The sequence below is a fragment of the Pteropus alecto genome, unplaced genomic scaffold (genome assembly GCF_000325575.1).
Source record: "Pteropus alecto unplaced genomic scaffold, ASM32557v1 scaffold25, whole genome shotgun sequence".
NCBI lineage: Eukaryota > Metazoa > Chordata > Mammalia > Chiroptera > Pteropodidae > Pteropus > Pteropus alecto.
Genome location: NW_006441955.1, coordinates 5,172,372 through 5,185,543, shown reverse-complemented (window position 1 = coordinate 5,185,543; position 13,172 = coordinate 5,172,372). Strand labels below are relative to the sequence as shown.

The window sequence follows — 13,172 nt, the reverse complement described above, 5'->3', positions numbered from 1 at the left end:
ACTCAAATTCATCTAATTAGAATGTGGCATAACTGGGCCTTGAACCAAGATATTTAATTCCAAATACCACACCCTTTTTCTTAATCCATATAGCCTTTCCAGGTAAAGGAGGGGAAAGGGCAGAGGAAGGGGAAGTTGAGATAAAAAAATAACTCTGAGATTTATAGTAGTAGTTAACCAGGGTAAAAAAGAGTGTAGTGTGTGTGTGTGTGTAGAAAGAGTGAGTACAACAAAGCACACAGGATAAAATGCTTACATTGGGGGAAATAAGTTGAATTCTAAATGAGAATTCTTTGTATTATTTTTGCAACATTTCATAAGTTGGAAATTGTAAAAAAAAAAGTTAGAAAATAAAAATAAAAAACAAAATAGTGATTGATACTCCCATAATTTCACTGACAAAACTAGTAAGGGATTATTTCTTCGGATGAATTTGTCATGGTCATGGAGAGTTTGCTTAGGCAAGTACAGAAGAGGAAGTAATGCTTTAGTGAAAGAACTGAGCAGATTATAGATTATAGAGCAGATTATATTTAAGTGTCACTCCCTAGTGGTAACAGCTAGATAAACTCTAGATAACTAAACCCTGTAATTAATTAACTATCACAAAGTACAGCAGGCAGAATGACTGAAAATATCCTATGGCAAATAGAAAAAACGAAAACTCCAGTCTGAAAGAACAACATAGCCCTTTATTTATTTTTTTATTAACATGTTGTTTTCTAGAATAGGATATAATTCTGACATTGTGAAATATTAGAATAAAGTTTGCCCAAATTGGTACTCTCAAATACTGCAGGTCTAGTGTAAACTGGAACAATTTTTCTGGACATGAAAGATTTAAAGATAATCTTAAAAACACCCATACTCTTGATTCAGTACTTCTTCACCCAGGAATTTACAAAAAAAAGAGAAATAAAGGAAATAATCAAGAGATATTAACAAAGATATTTACACAAATAATCAGTTTTTCTGACCAAAGAAACCCAAAAAACTCCACAATACAAAAGTTTAAAATAATGGAAAATGATAAGCAAATTATGGTTATTATTATATCAACTCTATAAAATATTACACAGCAATATATATGTTTCTGAATAACTTCTAATGACATGGTAAAATGCTAAGAATAAAATATTAATCTAAGCTAAAGAAAAACTATATATATATATATATATATATATACACACAACAGGATTTTAATTAAACTTTATATAGGCACAGGAAATGATATTGCCTGAAAAGTTATTTCAGAAGGTTAGAAAGTTACCTCTAAATTAAACAATATGTTGTGGCAAATCTATAAAAATGATTAAAGGTAAGATTTAAAATTTTAAAAAATGGCAGTGGTCATGTTCTATTTCTTAAGCTGGATATTGGGACTTTAGATATTTGTTTATTACATTCCATGGCTTACATAAATGTTTCATTTGGTCTTCTGAATATACCAAATTATTAAAAATAGAACAAAGACAAAAATAAAAATTTTTGAAAATGAAAATAAAAAGCTGTGTTCATGTTTCTGCTTTTCAAATATTATAAGATAACCAAGAAACAGTATTAATTTTATCAGTGATTGTCATATTTTAATAATATATGTATTCAAACTAGTAAGAACAGACACTTTATTACACTCAATAAATTATTTTAATTTTGAATGAAAACATGTATATACATATATCTATACAGACACATACACATACATACTTTTATTTTTACTAAATTGGCCATTCTCACCAGTACTCTTACATCCTTTCCCTATGCAGTCTTACATTCTCCAGAGGTTTTATCATCTGATAATAATGGACTGGGAGGGTTTTCAGGAGAAAGGCAGGGGAGCAGCTATGATGTATAATAAGGGAAGTAGGTAGAAAATAATAAGGGAATTTTGAGAAGATTTATGAACTCTATTCTATTTCACAATGTTCCAAAATTTGCAAATAAAAACTTAGTTATTTCTAAATGACTTTTGGCTGCAGGATTATGTTCCATGGATTATAACACTGCTCTGAAACTAGACTGCATAGGTCACAACTTAAAATACATAGCAATTAAAGAATTTCTGCTGCTATTAAAGCTATTAAAGCTCCTGCCTTTAAATATGACAGAACAGAGCCTTCCTTGAAGGAACAACAACAAAAACAAGAAAAGAATGACTAGACTAAAAGAAGGACAGGAGAGGTGTTGACACGACACCACCTAGGGGAGACACAGAAGCCTCCCAAATGTTGAAAATAAAGAAAAGTAATAATAAGGAGAATCTTTCTCATTAAACATCTGTCTAGCACTTTAATGTATAAAGCCTTTTCAAAACAACATGACTCTGTAAAGTAAGGACAACAGAGGTTTTTTTTGTTGAGGAAACTGAAGTTCAGAGAAGGAATGTTAACAATGGTAGCTATGCCTCCCTTTTATATATGCTGTTCCCTCTCCTTAGAATGCTCTTCCATACCTGTCCATCTATCAAATTCCTATTCATACAAAAGAACCAGTACATATGTCCACTCCTCCATAAAAATGGTAAGCAAATTATGGCTATTATTATATCAAGCTCTGTGTCCCACACATTGAAAACCACTAGGGTTAAGACCCAAGCCTTATCCACTTCTGTACTCCTTACTTTAGCACACAGCAAATGCTCAGTATCTATTGAATAAGTGAATAAATGAACTACCTATAAGCAGACTCCCTGACTTTGAACCACTGTTTTTTATAAGAACACAGAGCACACTTGGGGGCATGAAGCAATGAAGAAAGAGCAAAAAAGAAAAAGGAGAATAGCTCCTCAAACAGCTTTTCCACTTTATTATTTTTTTGTGGCAGGTACTGATTTCTAATAGCAAGAAAATGTCCAGCAGAGAGGTCAATCCTCCCCACTACACATACCGTTATAGCAATATATCTTTTCAGTTGCCTTTTTATTTCTTCAGAACCCAGTTCCTTACCTCCCCCACAAACAGGATTACTTATTTATCATTCATTAAAATCTAGGTCCAGGATTCCTCCATTTACTAACCATGATGCCTCCGAAAAAGCCATTTCATTTTTTGTGCCTCAGCTTCCTTATCTGTAAAATGAAATTTATATATTTTTCCTTTCACTTCATAAAGTTATTGTAGCAAATGAAATAAAAGATATGAATATACTTTACTATATTATTACCAGCATCATACATAAAATGTATTTTTCCTTATAAGTAACCAAAAGAGAGACCTCGTTACTCAGATTCTAAAGGCCAGAGGGTCTGTCTTTGAAGAACCTCATATCAATACTCATTAACCTTTTCTAAACTTTCTCATGGCCTTCTTTTAATAAATCTTATAATTTTTTTTTTTTTTGCTTTCTTATACTTTCCTTCCTTCAAGTGTTTAGTCATTTATGCAACACCCAGCTAGAGGCATTCTCAGTTCTTTTCCCATGACGTAGTTACCTATTTTGTTGGTTATCTATTGTTTTATTATTGAAAAGCTTGATTGTGTTACTGTATTGCCAGGGTTATGCCAAAGAAGCATTTCAACATTCTGAGATGTGGCCCATCCATTTCTATCAAGTGGAGGGGTGGGGGACACTAGGAATTGACTACATATCACAATTGTAGTCTACTGTTAGAAGGGACTGGGGATTCCATTGCTGCTGATATGACAAAAAATGAAAAGATCCTCACAGATCAGGCATCTCTTGTATCTGGGAACTGAAACCCTATAAAATGCAACCAATAAATTATTTGTTCAGTCAATTAGTAAATTACAAGACGGTTACTTGCCTCAAAACTCATTTTATTTCTCCTCATGACACTATTACACTATTACATCTAATATAAAAAAATTTTAAATTGCCATAATTCCTCAAGACAGACCTTGAGGACTCTAGAATCACTGAATAATGAGGTCTCTCTTTTCCAGAGACTTTGTGGTTAGTAGGAAGAATATTAGATATGGATTTGAATTCTAGTGGTGTTAACACTGCAAAATACCTAGCTTTTCTGACCCTCAGTTCTGTCCTTTGTAGAATAGGGATAATATTAGTACTTACCTCATGATGTTATTGTTAAGATGAAGTGAGAATGTGTGTGCAAAGCCCCCAGCACAATGCCTGACAGAGTAATTACTCAGTAAATATTCCCCTCCCACTTACTAGCTATGATCTTGCACAACTAATACAAATTTAAGTTTCAGACGTATGGGACAGCAGGTTCACAACTGTAAATCCTCAAGACTTTTGCCATCCGGAGTCCATCTGTATAAAGACAAACAAGACTCTTTGTCTCGCTACACAATCGGGCAGATATTCTTTAATCTACCTTTTCACAAAGGATGCAGGCATTTTAAGGTCCTGGTTTTATGTAGCTGTCTCAGTTCCAACTCCTATGAATCAAGTTCAAAGTCTCATCTGCTATCTGAAAAGTTCCTAAGACTGACAAATCCTCCAATGAAAGATAATGGCTCTGATAGTTCTCTATTTTTTGTATCCCTGAATGATTTTTTTCTAAAGATTGGGCCAGAAACCAGGTAACTATAAAGATTACAAACTTGACAATTTTATGATTAGAAATACATTTCTGAAGGACTGTGCAATACTATGGTGAAAAGCATGAGGTTGAGAGTCAGACTACCTGGATTAGAATGCCAGCACTACTACTTACAAAACTATGTAACTTTAGGCAAAGTACTTAATATCCCTGGACCTCAGTTTCATGATCTGTAAAATGCAGACAAAAACAGTATCGTAGGATTATTGTCAGAATTAAATGAATTCTAAGTGCAAGACATTTACAACAGTGACTGGCATATACCAATTACTCAAAACATGTTAGCCATTATTATAGAATATAAACTCCATGAAACACACAATATGTTTTGTTCACTGCTGGATTCACAGAACCTAAAATAATGCCTACTACACAGTGGACGCTAAATGTTTATTGAATGAAAAATGAACGGTCAAGCACAAATTTATTGTTAGGTATATTTAAAATACTTAACTTGCCCCTAGAAAAAGACTATATGTCCAGAGAGAAATACAACTCCTGAGTCCAGCCCTAAAATTAAAGAATGGGATTGAAAGGCAGACAAATGTTGCCGTTTTGACTTCAATGATATAAGAAACTTCAGATATTAAACAATCTTTGACTCCTCATTTTTGTAGTACTCCATAGGAAATCTCTCCTTCATTTACAGGCTTTTTTATTTTCCTCCTATTTTCTACTACTGATTTAATCAAGTCAGACTTCCAGGAATAAACACCTAATATAAAAACCTTTTGATATGATCTAATCCCTTTACCTTCTCCTTCCGCAAACGCAATCATTTTACAAATGAGGAAGATCAAGAAGGTAGTACCAAATGCATACATGAATTGTGCTCAAGGGTCCAGATATATTGAACTATTTGGCATGGACTGTGTGGGGAGTTGTTTTTCTTTCTTAAAAACCGCCAATTACTTTCAGAGATCCCTAGATGTGAAATAATGAAGGTAAGAGAAGCTTCTAGCATGTATCCCTTCAAGGGCTGGCCAGTGTGTCAAATGGCTATGTGCTAAATGACAAGAAGCTAGAGTTCTATCTATAAGAGATGGAGTCCTGGAAAGGTAAGTAAATCCCCTTCCCTTCCATTTTAGCTCATGTAACAAAGCCATTCCAAGAAACAGAACAAAAATTCGAGTCACTAATCACTGACCTAATGAGCAGATCACAGGAATCACTAACTCAGAGATACTTTAGCATTATTTTCCTCTTAACTACCAGCATGAGTTTTGAAATATAATATGGTAAACAGAGAAGCTGGGTTAATAATGGAAAGAACACTGGGCCTGCAGTCAGTCCCGGATCTGCTATTTACTAGCTGTGTGACCTTAAGAAAATAAATTAACTTCTCAGTTTTCTTATCTATAAAATTGATGCTAAACTTCTATCTTGACTACTACACAAGATGGTTGTAAGGAATAAATGGGATGTGTATGAGAATGCCTTTAAAATACTAAAGTACTATGAAAATATTAACATAACTGAATGAATACTTTCTGGTGTGAAAAGTTGTGTAATATATTCACGGAGGTAAGAGCTCAAGTTTATACAAAATTTAAAGTTATAAAAGCAGCTTGCCATGATCCCAGAGTACTAAAGCTAATAGAACATACCTACTTGACTATAAAACTTACTTTTAACTTGCTAGAATTTTACTACGTTTTCTAAGAGGTGGAAGGAATCACAGAGGATTTAATACAATCTTTTCATTTTATAGATTTAAAAATGGAGGCATATACAGGTGAAATGATTTGCCAAAGGTTACAAGGCTCATAAAAAGAAACTGATATTACATAACCAAGAACATTCAAATGTTTTAAAAATGCCTTGAGGAAACAAGAATGCGACATTGAACAAGAATTAAGATGCTGGAGAGCTAAGAAAAAATGTCTATACAAAAGATAACTGGAGATTGGGGGAAAAAAACAGATCTTTTTACAGAGCTAACAAAATGTTTAAATGATTAACCACCCCCTCTAGATTTACCTGTAACTGATTCTTTACTATCTGTGTTTAACTATTACATTTTCTGGAAAGACATCTCCACAAATTATGAACAAGTACTTTGCAAGTATCTATACAAAGGGATATTGCTTTGCAATTTATCTTGAAATCACTTGGCTTCCTTCTCACCTCTTTCAGCTGACCCCTTCTGGACAAAAACATGTATCCTAGGTCAAAAGTACCGTTTAGTCCAGCAAGAGAAACGATCTGATCCAACATTTCTTATCTATCAAACAAACATCTTTTTTTCCCTCAGAGGACATGGACAGAGTGTTCACCTTTTTTGGCCCTCTTTTGTAACTCACATCTCAGTTAACATCACCATATTCTATTCTCTACAAATACACACATTCTTTCCCTGAACAAGTATTTATCTTCTATGTCTCAGCATCATGTTAAGTGCTTAAGACATGAAGCTGATAAAACACAGTTCTGTCCTTGCCATCAGAGAGCTCACCATCTAGAGAGATCGCCAGCCTCATTAACAAACAATACCACCACCACAGATAATTGCAGCAATCAAGGCATATTCATAACCAAGGTAATATACAAAGTACAGGAAAGGCATATGGAAAAAAGTAACCTAAAGCTGCCTAGAGGTAACTGAAGGCTTCAGAAAGGAAGTAAAGTTTGAGGAAACACTTGAAGGTTAAATAGTCAAGAAGTCAAGAAGGGGGACAGCATCCTAGGCAAAAGAAACAATGTAAGCAAAACTTAGAGGCAGGAAAAACAGCATAATGTGTGCTCAGTATTACAGAGGATAAAATGCAAAGGATTTTTCCTCATAAAATAATTAGATCATTAGATTAAATGATTCGATCATAAGGGTCCTAGTATACTTTGCAAAACGCTTTCAATCGACAATTATTTGCTGAGTCTCTACTATGTGCCAGACACTGTCAAGTATACAAGATACAGATCTTTGTAATCTCATCGCTGTCCATGTGTATGACTGCCACTTGAGTTGTGCAGCACAACCTGTGTGGCCGCAGCAGCCATATAAAGATAGTGTAAATTAGTGGAGCTTAAACTATAGGCTCCGTAAATATCATAAAAGGCCCACAAATCCACCTGCGCACCAAGTATGCTCTGTATACGATATCTTGAAATACACACGATATCTTGAAATATACACAATATCTTGAAATAACAGCAAAATAGATGCTGTTAAAATTAAGAGCAGTATCATTCTAAAACACTGAATTCCTGCCAGCCTTTTTCTCCCCCCCCCATTAATATATTCTGAAAGTATATTCCTGTCATATCAAGCTTTCAACATTAAAAAGGTATCTAAATGCTAAAGACAGAATACCATCAACATCTGATATTCTGCTTCAAGTGCTTTTTATAGAAGGCAATTTAGCAATATGGATCAAGAACCATAAAAACACCCTTGACCAATTTTCTTTCAATAAATATAAATTACTTTTATAATGTAAACAATAGTACAAATATTTTAAGTACCAGAATTCAGTTTAGATTCCTACAACCTCAAAAGAGTCCAGGGAAAATGTTTGAAACAGAGGTCAGACAAACCCATGCTTAAAATCTGCTCTGTCACTTATTAGCTATACGACCTTAGGAAAGTTACTTGATTTCTCAAAGCCTCAGTTTTCTTATTTGTACAATGAGAAAACATCATCAACCTGACTTTAAAACATAGGAACTGTGAAGATTAGTACATTATCTGATACATAGTGTGCTCACTAAATGAAAGCTATTGTTTGAGATCATGCTCCTCTAAATAAATGTCTCATAATGCAAGAGTTTTGTTGTAACGTTATTTTTTTCTATTTTAATTACTTCTAGTATTAAAAATGTTTTTTAGTCCGTTCTAAATAATGACTATTTCTGCCACTTATTGGTTAATTGTGTTTTTAAGGGCTAGCTTTACAACCTATGAAAAAAAAATAGTGGTCTAGCCAGTATTTCGTAATTCACGAATGGTTCAAGTTATTAAATTCAATATTGATGTCTATTTCAATTTGTATATTTTGACCATATAATAGAATAATTAAATTTTTCTCCTTTAAAAACGGAATAGGTTGAGAGTATCCAAAATTTTATCTACTGCATATATGTGAATTAGTGGAAATTAGGAGACTGGCTCTTGATATTATAGTCACTCCATTGTTATAACTTCGTCCGAACATGGAACATCACAGTTTAAAATTACTTTTATTCTTATACTGAACTATGGTTAAAGAAAACGAAGTTACACTGATGATGAAATTAAAGTAAATGAATGCATTTATCTGATCAGGATTCTTAAATGGTACTACATCAAGGTATCAGTATTCTTTAAGCATTAAAAAAAAAAAAAGAAATGTGGTATTATATCCAACTTGTATTTTTCTTTATCAGAAATAACTATTCATACTTCCAGTGTTTTATTTGTGGAAACAAGCTTCCAAGTAGCAGCCTGGAGCCATTCTATTTTGTCATTTAGAAACAGAACAATTTTAAAAACCTGTGGATTTTTAAGTACAAAAGTGCAAGAATTCTAAATTTAAGATTAAAAAGTCGGTTATTATCTATTTTGATGCCATAAACATAATTAATTTCAATCTACATCGTAAGATATATTCATTTTAACAAATGACAAATAAAGATTTATCTCATGTTAATGTGTCATTTGTTAAATAGAAAAAGGCTGAAATTTGTTTTAATGTATTTTGTTCAATGTATTATTAAATAAATTATATATATAATTTAAAAATAAAATATATATTTACTTAAAATCACTCTTTTCTCATACCAAACAAAAATCTTTTTAAAAATTAAATGAGGTTGGAAAGAACTGACTCTCTCTACATGACCTGATACTTTTGGGAGAACTACTGTTTATAAAGGATTCTAGTATAGTAAATTTACTTTGTTTTAATAGTCTCACAAATCTCTAAAGGCAGTGAGCAAAACTGCAAAGCTGTTTATTGATTCTGTGCTTATTCCACAACTCCGCAGTAATGTCTCTATGGATAATTCACTTAGCCAAAAAGTGGTGTGCCGTATCTTCATATTTCTTTTCTCTCTGTTCTCCCTCCTCCAATTTACATCACCACCACATCAAGGTTAAGGAGAAAAGTTCACATACTTTTCACCCTGACTAGTATAACAGCTCTTCCCACTCCAAACTATGTTTCATATTGATTTAAAGTGACCATCCTCCAAATCTCTGAATTATGAGAATAAAATTCACACACACACACAAACACACACACACACACACACACACACACACACACCTTTCAAGGTACCAAGGGTCTTTTCAGTGAGGCCAAAACTCCTGAGCCTATGATTCAGGGTCCTCCATGATATGACCTTAGGCTCACCTAGTCTCATCTCTTACTGCACCCTCAATGCTAGAGTCATACATTTCCCAGAATACATCATGGCTACTTCTGTCTCAGCTTCTATGCTGAAGCTGGTCCCTTAGCCAAAAATGGCTTTCCTTCCCAAACTCTTACCCAATAAAACCCCACTTGTTAAAACCCCCAGCTCAAATGTCCCCTTCTCAACCAAGCCTCCCTGACTTTCTGATCATCCTCAAAGTCATTCATTCATTCAACAAATATTAACTGAGTACTTATGCACCAGGTACTATGTAGGTGTTAAAGAGTCAATGATGAGCCAAATAAACATGGTATCTACCTTCATAGAGCTAGTACTTATCTTACTGGGTTGCTATGAAGATTAAATGAGATAAAATATGTAAATCACTTAAAACAGGGCCTATACAGTCACATTCAATAAATAACTGTAACTAACCCCAGTGCCCAGAATATCACATGGCCTTTAGCAGCTGGTCAAATGATTTTTACAGTCTGAGATTGAAGGCAGATATTAACCAAAGAATCACAGCAAGAAATATAAAATTACAATTGATATATATATTTTACGAAAGAGGATTATATAACAGAGGTTGTGTGACTAGGGTTTTTTAAGGCGTAGGCAGGGCAGATGAAGTTTCCTTGAGCTGAATATCCAGGATATGCACAGGTAAACAGGCACAACAGAGTACCACCGCCAGTCACTCACATGTGCTATTCCTTCTATTTGGTTTTCCACAACATAACTCCTATAATTTAATCCTTCAGTTTTCTTCTTGAAAGTAAGATCCTCTAGGAAGCCATCCCTGACTATCCCATACCATGAGCCCACAACTTTTCCTTTCTTAGTACTTTTCACATTTAAAATTACTCTTTTTTGTTTGATGTCTTTATATACATAAGATATAAAAACGCAGGGACCACATCTGTTTTATTATTTGTAATATCCCAATGCCAACACAGTCAATGGCACTCAAAAAAAATTGTTAGATGAATAAAAAGTATGGACTATATCTCAGACCAGTGGTTCTCCAATTGTTGTTCACACACGGGAAACATCAGCACAACATGGGTTACTTGATAGAAATACAAAGTCTCAGGCCCTACTCCAGACCTAATAAATCAAACTCTGGAAGTGGTGGCCTATAATCCCTCCAGGTAGGCATCTTAGCTATAGTCTTACACTGCATAACAACATTTCAGTCAATGACCACATATACAACAGTTGTATACTATATTGCCTAGGCATGTACTAGGCTATACCACTAAGTTTGTGTAAGTGTACTCTGTGATGTTCGAACAACAACAAAATCACCTCATGATGCACTTTTCAGAATATGTCCCCATCACTGAGTGGCACATGACTACATTCAAAACACTAAATAACAGAAAAATTGGAAAATATAAAATACAAAAAGCTTTACAATAATGTTCAACTCTATTTACTGAGTGCCTACTACACAATTGCATAAGGAAATTTTTAAAAATTAACCTCTACAGATAATTTTCAGCGCATAATAAGCTAATATTTTGACTCCACTTCTCTCACATATACTCTAACTACCGTATGTATGTGTGATTTAACAAGGAAAAATCAAGTTAGTTAGAGGCAAAGTCTAAACCATAATCATGTCTAATACATCTTTCCAGTCTCATTTCCTACTACACATGCTCATTCCTGCATCCCTCCCACCATGATATATAAAGGTAATCCTACTACCTACAATACAATTACTTTCTACTCACATTCACAACAAAGCATTATTCCCTTTCCCAAAATGATCTACATAAATCTTGTTCATCTCTCAGGCCCGGCTCAAATGAGACTTTTGAATCCTAAATACCCAAAAAGGGGTTCATAACATCTCCCTCCGTACTCATACATTCATTTTCAATGGGAGGGCCAACACTTCCAAAAATATAGCCATTTGATGTCTTACCTAGGACAGCCCTTTATTCTAAAGAGAAAATCATCATATCTTACTAAATTTCCCTTTTGCACCAAAAATAAGATTCTCAAACTCAGTCTTTCTAAGTAGTTCACTAGTTGCCTCAAATTTCAGTTTAAGATTATACTTGTCAGATAGGAAAATGAGACCATAAAGTGAATCATTCAATTACCTAGTTGGCCTAGGCACTAGGAATAACAGGCATGAGTACGGCATAGTTGCTGCCTAGAAGTCACATCTCAGGGGGAGAAACAGGTTAATATACAATGATAATGTGATGGACTGCAAATGTGAAGGGTTGTTGGGGAGGCAGACACAGGAGAATGGCAACCCCAAACTGCAGAGTCAGTGAGTTAGGGAAAGTTCAAAGATTAAAGTATTTTGTTACAAACAACTTTCCGAAAAAACAGATGGGGGGAAAAATAAAAATTAACTAACCTCCAGGACAGGACAACATGATTGATTACCAGGACTTAGATTTGATTAGAATGTCTTCTTTCTCTCAGAGACCAAAATTTAAACTGCTGTATATGATGGAGAAATGTGTTCATTAAATATACTGCAAACTATGTGTGACCCAACTCAATGAAAAACCAACTGAAGCCTCAACCTATTTTGAAACAGGAAAGAGGCAACTTGCAAATATAAGCGTCTTCCAACTCAAGAAAGAGAGGGCAAAACAAATGAAAGTATTATAAGGTACTGAAGTGAACTGTCACAATCAGACTGCCAAGCTGATTCAGTCTTCAGAAGCCCTGGTCTCTGCCTCTCAACAAAAACAAACCATTCGTTCTGAGTAATAATAGTCAAGCCTGTAAGTGAATATTTTTAAATTTCCAAAACTGTACTTCTACATTTCAAAAATGCTCAAAATACATTCCAAAACATTTTTAATTATTTCTGTCAAAAGACTAAATATCTTATAAAGTCACAGTATGCATGCCGGCCTCACTCCATCACTCTAAAACACACTATCAGTCAGATTTACAATGACACTAGGTAATAACGCTTCGAGGCTCTCTCCAATACCTCCAATCTCCCCCCTTCCTCTCCACAAAAAGAAAAGGAAGAAGAAAGCCAACGAATCCTCGTCTGCCCTCCCTACAGCTCCTGGGAAACAATCGCCCTCAAATTGTTCCTGCTTAGACCCATGAAGCCCGTAGAAGGAAACGGGGGCAGCTGGGAGAGCGGGGCGGCGAGGGGGGGAGAAGGACGTGGGGGGCGGAGGATGGCCGAAAAAGGGGAGAGGAAATGTGGGCGGCAAAGGACGAAGGGGAGAAATGATAGGGAAAGGAGGACGCAGTGGAGATAAAATGGTGAAAAGGGGTAAAAAGCCAGAGCAAACAGCAGCAACGAAAAATAGGGAAA

At 34.6% G+C, this 13,172-nt stretch overlaps 1 protein-coding gene across 1 annotated transcript in view; it reads right to left on the bottom strand.

Moving 5' to 3' along the window:
• ZYG11B (zyg-11 family member B, cell cycle regulator) overlaps window positions 1–13,172 on the bottom strand; it is a 64,263-nt gene that overhangs the window by 50,519 nt on the left and 572 nt on the right. The gene's annotated exons all lie outside the window — the stretch shown is intronic.